The 7,759-nt window shown below is 44.5% G+C and overlaps 1 long non-coding RNA gene across 5 annotated transcripts; it reads right to left on the bottom strand.

Annotated features, from left to right (window-relative positions):
- Positions 1-315: 315 nt before the first annotated feature.
- Positions 316-6,684, bottom strand: LOC120854260. Of its 5 annotated transcripts, none has more exons than XR_005718939.1 (5): positions 6,640-6,684; positions 6,140-6,246; positions 3,362-3,498; positions 2,198-2,398; positions 316-1,340 (listed from the first exon to the last, which is right to left on the bottom strand). It is a non-coding gene; the product is annotated as an uncharacterized LOC120854260 (long non-coding RNA). The 5 variants fall into 5 exon arrangements; XR_005718938.1 differs by having other exon boundaries at positions 6,140-6,249; positions 6,644-6,684; XR_005718937.1 differs by having other exon boundaries at positions 6,644-6,684.
- Between the last annotated feature and the right edge of the window lie 1,075 nt (positions 6,685-7,759).

Genomic DNA, 7,759 nt, shown 5'->3' with positions numbered 1-7,759 from the left:
AGAATGGAAGAGGAATTCCACCCCTGGAAATCAACCCTGTGGCTCATGTGATGCCCAGAGAATTTACTCTGGTGAAGGCCCATCAGTGCACACCTGGCCTGAGCCCCTCGGTCAGTTTGGTATGTCTGTCTTCCTATGGGACAGGGCTGCACAAGGTGTCTAAACATTCTATTCTTCCAGCTGACTCCCTGGTTCACATCCCTGGTTCACAAGTACCTTTAAGGAAAGTATGGCTGCCTTTAGGGCAGAGGTTTATAAATTTGAATAGTCTAAGTGCTAGAAAGGCAAAGTATAGAAGAAAATAAACTGCCAGGATATAATCAACTGTTATTTTTACATCCTATAAGGTACAAATACAATGCCAGAGATTGCACTTTAAATTTGACATTGAAAAAAAAAGTAATTTGGAAACAGAAATAACTGTTCAAAGTTCCATAATTTATTACTCTTCAGCTTTGAAATTCAAAATCTGACATTTCTTTCTTATTCCACAAGATGTCAGTCAACATCAGGCTGTGGACCTTGCGTTGCAACACACAGCAGAGAATTCATCCTTGAATCTTTTAACTGGGAGCCACATTGAGGTTTTCTTTAGTTTCACAGCAGAGAATAGCTGCTTACAAACATAAGTACTTCCAAACATGGACAGAATCTCTGCACAATGGTGTTTATATTTAGGGTAACCATTCCCAAGATGCCTGGTAGAACTCTGGAATCTCAACATCGTGGTATTTGGCTCCCAGTGTAGTATTGCCCTGTAGTTCACTAACTTCCATTTGTAGCTCTTCATTCACATTATGATCCTAATTGAGAAAGGGGAACGGAACAGTATTAGTTCATTCTCATAAACTGCTAAATCGGAGAACCTTTTTTGGAATTTAGTCTTCAACTCTTTAATTTGAGGGATGTAGTGCAGGCCATCGTTTTCATTTTCGGAAACTAACTCCAGCATAGGAAAGTGGGCCAGGCTGTTCTGTGCCAAATGAGTCTCCCAAAGACACAATTTCACCAGGAATGAGTCAGCTGAATTATACAGTTGTGCCAGCACCCGTGAATGCCTTTCTAGAGAAATAGCCAGCATGGTTAGAAAGGCGAAGTCTCTGACCCGATCTCTGCTCATGAGCTGAGGCACAGATTCTCCTCCAGAGGACATGAAAAACTCAACTTCTTCCACCAGTTCCAAAAACTGCCTTAGGACTACACCAAGACTCAGCCACTTCAGTCCCGTGGAGCAGAACATGCTTCCATGTTGGGCATCTAACTCATCAAATAAAGCACGGAACTCTCTGTGGTCCGAGCCATGGGAGTGGATCCAGGCTATGGTATAATGCTGGGAAAGACTGAAAGCAAAAGAAGAAGGTGACAGAGGATGAGATGGTTAGACAGCATCACCGACTCAATGGGCATGAATTTGAGCAAACTATGGGAGATATGAAGAACAGGGAAGCCTGGTACGCTGCAGTCCATACCGGGATCTTCCCTCATGGCTCAGCTGGTAAAGAATCCACCTGCAATGTGACCTTCCTCTTCCTCTCAGCCTTTGTCGTCATCCTCATGATCCTGATCATTTTCCTCCACCCCCAGGGAAAGGCTCATCTCCCCTTGGCCCGTGTAGGACACAAGGTTTCTTTTCTAGAATCTAAATGAAAACCCACCTAATCAATTACTACTGCACAGACTTGCTGAGAATGAAAATAACAAATTCATCTTTGGGAGTAACTGCTCGTAAGTCTGACTATATACACACATCTAAGACAAAAAAATTCACTGTCATTTCAACCTTTTATTTTTGAAGTAATTAAAAATGTACTGCCACTGTATTTTAATACCAATGCTGAGAATTACTGCTTTGGAAGCAATACCATTTAAAATGTTACACAGATGCCGTTAGGATAAAAGAATCACTGAGAGTCAAATCTAGGGAACAATTAACCTGCGTGGTTTACAAGCACAAAGAGAAACAAATAATATACAATATTCAAAGATAAAACTCTGAATCTGGTCAAGTGGAGAGAAGAAGCCTAATGTCCACTGGGACTCCTCAAACCAAGTCTGGGGAATCGGCCAGGGGTGCCAAGGGTAGTATTTCCACAGAGGCCCTCCAAGAGCCATGTACCATGGCACTGTAGTCACCAGCAGGGACACCCCAAGAGGGTCTGTTTACCTCCCTCAAACTGATCCAACTCATGGTTTTTACCTTTATCCTCCCCAGAGTTCTCAGCCCTCTTCTCATGGTCCTCGAGCTTGGCAATCCTCCTGTCTTTTGGAAACTTGGCCCCTTCCTGCGTGGTGATATTAACTTCTCAGCAAACGGGACCAAGAAACTTTTTTTTTTTTTTCTTATTTTATTTCCTGGAGCAGTAGTAATCTTCCTACTATTCTTCTGAAGGACAACAACCTGGAGGAGGAAAGTGAAAAAGTGAAAGTGAGAGTCGAGTCCGACTCTTTGCAACCCCATGGACTGTCCATGGAATTCTCCAGGCTAGAATACTGGAGTGGGTAGCCTTTTCCTTCTCCAGGGGACCTTCCAGACCCAGGAATCGAACCAGGGTGTCCTGCATTGCAGGTGGATTCTTCAACTGAGCTGGAGGAAGAGCAACAATAAAGGGATATCTCCTCTGTGGCCAGGAGGTGGCAGTCACACTGCACAGAGAGCAAGTGCAAAGTCTGCTCAGGCCCACATTAGCATCCACGCTGATTTCTCCAGGATGAATTTCTCAGTGTGCAGTAAAAGAGCTCCCAGCCCCAGGATCACCTGGCATGCTTGTCTAAGAAAAAAAAAAGGGGGGGGGGAATTCTTGGGACTTCACTTAAAACTTTCAAATCAGAATCTCTACAGGAAAGGATCTAGGTTTCTAAAACCTATGCAAGATTCTGCCTAAGAAAACACACCAAATCAACTACTGTCTAAGTGGCTCCACGTGCCTGTAGAGTCCCAAATCTCTGCACACAAGTAAAACACTAAAGAGGGGCTTCTTGGTAGCTCAGCAGTGAAGAATCCACTTGCAGTGGAGGAGATGTAGGAGATGCAGGTTCCATCCCTTAGTCGGGAAGATCCTGTGGAGTACTCCAGCATTCTTGCCTGGAGAATCCCATGGCCAGAGAAGCCTGGAGGCCTACAGTCCAACCGTAGGGTTGCAAAGAGTCAGACACGCTGAGCTCTGCGAAACACCACAAGAGAGGGCTCCACACTGGCACCTGAAACATACACAAGAATGAGAGCCAGGCCCCCGAAGCTGGACCTCGTGCTTCCCAATTATACCATCAATTCCCATCCAGAGCCACTAAAAATTGGGCATGGTATTACAAAACTCAATGACTAAAGATGAAAATTTTAGCAGAACACTCACTGAAGACTCACCATATACAAAAATGAAGAACTATGGGCAGTAGATGACCTGGTGAAAACACAGCCATAGGTCAGATATCTGCATGCCAAGGAGAGGTGCGGCAGAAGCTACCAACCTGCCAGCAACTTGATCTTTGCTGTCTGGCCTCCTGAACTGTAAGAAAGTAAATTTCAGGTTTTTGCAGCTATCCCTACATCTGTGATATCATGGCAGACCCAGCAAAACATAAAACATAACTGATTACACATACAGATCTCAACCCACATCACAGGAAGAGATGAGTAACTACAATATGATGCGATTAGCATTACTGGTTATGAACAAAATTTATAGGCATAAGATGAAGGACCAGTTCACTGGCCATAGGAGTGACATGGGATCAGGGAAAGCATGTGAAAGGGACCATATGCTGCACCAATCAAAGCAAACCGTTACAGGCAACACATTTTAAAGAGGAACAACCAAGGGTTGCCAGTGTGAACAGTCTACAATCATACCACGTGCATTTCAGTTTAAGGAAAGTATAATGTGACTACTCCTATTTTCCTCTGAGCTAATACAGTCTGGGTTTCAAAACAAAAAACACTCATCAGGAAATGTTTTGGCTCTGACTGGTATAGAGAGTTAATGCACTGTATTGTGGACACCACAGAACAGTAGTTGCTCTCCAATCTTTGTCCACTTAACTACGTCACACCAAGCTCCGTCTGTGAAAGGATTAAATGACCATCTCAATTCCAAACAAGAGTTACTAACTCGATACCTGGGAGATGCAAAGCACGTATGGCTAATGGGCTACTACATAGTACTCAGTACACCTGGGCATTTCTGTCCCCCATGAGCAGAAATAATCTTTAATAAGCTTCAGCTATCTTTGCTTGAAAGCTTGTATATGACCAGTGTATTACAGTTTCAATTACATAATAAATTTCATATAAACTAATAAAATTAATCCAAAAAGTTATTGAATCTATGAAAACAAATTTGAACGCTTTGGACACACTTGATAATGCTTAAAAACTGCAGTCAAATTAGGTGTGGGTGAGCAACCGTAAAAGAATGGAAAAAACTGTAAAAATGTAGATGTAGGAGTCTGTATTCAAATTGCTTTCCTGGGTTGTTTTGTCAGTTTTGTTTTGCCTTAAAGAAACAAATTTTAAAGACAAGGCCTTGCAGAAGATACACTCTGCGTATACAGAGAAGATAAGCTCCTGCAACAGTGAAGTCAAAGACAAGGCCTTAGTCCCACATCAAAAGACTAGCAAATGAATACACATTTTTTTTTAAAGACTTTTTTATGTGGACCATTTAAAAGTCTTTATTGAACTTGTTAAAACATTGTTTCTTTTTTTTTAGTGTTTTGGGTTTTTGGGACAGAAGGCATATGGGATCATCTCACCAACCAGGGCTCAAACCTGCACCCCCTGTATTAACCACTGGACTGCCAGGGAAATCTCCTGAGTACACATTTAATGTGTTTTCAATTACAATCAAAGGTGTGTATGGATAATTTACCTTTTTTTTTGAAGTATTGATATTACCACACAATATCATGTTAGTTTCAGGTGTACAACACAGTGCGTGCTATGCTATTACTTGCTCAGTCATGTCCAATTCTTTGCAACCCCATGGACTGTAGCCCACTAGGCAAGAATACTGGAGTAGGTTGCCATGTCCTCCTCCAGGGGATCTTCCCAACCCAGGGATCGAACCCAGATCTCCTGCACTGCAGGCTGATTCTTTACCATCTGAGTACAATGCAGTGATTTCGTATTTTTACAGATTGCACACCATATGAAGTTATTACAATATTATTAACTATATTCCCTGTGCTGTACCCCTGTGACTTTCTTATTTTATAACTAGTAGTTTCTACCTCTTAATCCCATTCACCTATTTCAACCATCCCCCTGCCCCCTGGATAATTTACTTTCCACTCACTAACCCTATTTAGTCTACCTAACAAGGTCACTGTGAGGATGAAATGAGATAGTGTATCAAGTCCTAACATAGTGGCTGCACAGAGGAGGCATTCAATATTCTTTAGCTGTGTATCCAGTCACCCACCTCAATTCTTCTAGACCCAACTTAACCTATCTATGTTCAAATATTAATGAAGAGGCTCCCTTGTGGCTCAACTAGTAAAGATTTTGCCTGCAATGCAGGAGACCTGGGTTCAATCCCTGGGTTGGGAAGATCCCCTGGAGAAGGGAAAGGCGACCCACTTCAGTATTCTGGCCTGGAGAATTCCATGGACTGTATAGTCCATGGCGTCACAAGGAGTTGGACACAACTGAGCGACTTTCACCCAGCCAGAAGCAGAACATTCTAGGGATCTAAATACCTGCCAAAAGGATAAATATGGAAACATTATGTTTGGTGGGCATGCAAACTAATGGAATTTAAGGAAGCAATTTTAAGAATAAAGAAACTGTCTTTCAAACCAGTATCTCTAGGTAATCACTATCACTTTTCAAACAAAGAACACTTTTACCAAATAAACCACACTTAGTCACAATGCATCATCCATTTTACATAACACTGATGCTCAGTTTGCTAACATTTTGTTTGGAATTTTTGCATCTATGCTCCTAAGAGTGGTCTCCAATTTTAAAAAAAATGATTTTTTTAGATTTTGGTATGGAGTTTACAGTGGGCTTGTGAAACTAGTTGGAAGCGCTCATAAAATCACTTTTTAAGTTAAATAGTGCAGTTTAAGTGCTTTACTCTAGATTTTGACTGTTGAAATTAATGTTAGTTACTCTGCTCCACACTGTACATATAGATACCTCATCTCTACTGCCACTGTCCTTATCTTCTGACATCTCACCCTCCCCATCTTCTATCTCCTTTGGGGAAAGACTCATTTTCTTCAGTTTTACCTTCATCTGTGTTCCTGCTTAAAACGGACAAGACTATCACAGGGCCTTCAACATTTCATGCTATGTACCTCTTGCCTCTAATATTTGCGTTGTTTCCATTTGGAATAAATCCGTGTTAGGCCTCACCCTGTTTTCATTCGGAATCTTTTACTCACACCAGCTAATATCAAAATGGATTGCAAAGATTATTTTTGGTATATGTTTGTAGGTTAGGTCTCCCAAACTTTCTCTTCTTTACCACCATCTAGAAAAGGAAACTCCTCAAGATAAAAAAAGAATTCCTCCCCTTTCCTCTCATTCTGCTCCCTTCGCCACACGTTTTCAGACAACTTGAATGTTCTTAAAAATTTGTAACTTCATTACCGACCGCTCAAATGGAAGCCCTCACAGCGGAACAAAATCAGTACCTACAATTCAAGTGCCTTTAACTCTCCAGACTGAGAACTCATTGTTAACTGGAGCAGCTTCCAGCTGGGCTCCCATCAAAATTAACAACATAAAGGAGTCTCAAGCCAGGACCCTCAACCATCGCTTCCAAAATTAACCCGCACAGGGTAGTCACAGACGCGTTCTCCTCGCCTTAAAACGATCGCCCGTGTGGGGCCGCGCCCACTGAGCCCAGAGGGCTTCCAGGCGCGGCCAGCTGGGACTGCACGCCCCCGAAGAGGCTGCCGCGCTCCACAGATGCAGACGAGCCGAGAGAACGCTCCCAGCCACCGCTACACACCCCAGACCCTGGCGGCACACAGCCCGGAAGAGAATGGCGCCCTCGTGGCTAGGCCTTGCCCAATCAGAGCCCGTGCTACCTTTAGGCCCCTCCCCAGCCGCCCTGTGGGGCGGGGGCGGCTAGCAAGACTGGGGGTGGGGTCACCAGCCGGGGGCCAGCACGTACTGCGCCTGCGCTTAGGGGGCCATTTGGTCTTGGCGGGCCCCTTACACAGGTGAATGGTCCGTCGGTCACCTAAGCGTGAGTTCGAAGTTGCCGCCGCCGCCGTTGCGGGCGGCAGGGCGTGGGGTAAGCGGAGTAGGCGAAGGTTCCCATACGTGCGGGGACCTGGCGGGCGGTCACAAGCTAGGCACTTATTATTGGTGGAGCTGTGGCAAGCAAACACGGATCATAGAAACAGCCACTCTTTGCAGGCTGGTGAGCTAGGGGAGGTTCCAGGAGCTCACGTCCGTTAATCCGGTTAGGCAGCCACCTAGTCACTGCGGCGTGGTCGTATTATCCGCCATTTTCAAGCCTAGAAGGAGGCAGGGGCCTAACGCGAGGCGGAGTGGAGACCCCCAAACTGCCAGTTGGCCTCTTGACCCTGGAGAATTTCCCCTCGCTGCCCACCAGCGTCTGAAGCTGCCCTCAAAGCAGTTAGTGACAGTACTGTATCCAAAAGTAGGGTTCTGCTTGCTGCCCAAAAGCCAATGAAGAGGCAAGGTTGGTGGAAAGAAAAGCTTGCTTTATTTTGGATGCTGGCAAGCCGGAGAGGAAGAGGAGGCGGCAGATACCCATTCAAAGGCTGACCGCCGCCCCCC

This window comes from Oryx dammah, unplaced genomic scaffold (genome assembly GCF_014754425.2).
Source record: "Oryx dammah isolate SB20612 unplaced genomic scaffold, SCBI_Odam_1.1 HiC_scaffold_27, whole genome shotgun sequence".
NCBI lineage: Eukaryota > Metazoa > Chordata > Mammalia > Artiodactyla > Bovidae > Oryx > Oryx dammah.
Note: the sequence above shows the minus strand (reverse complement) of the source record. Positions and strands in the feature narration are given on the sequence as shown.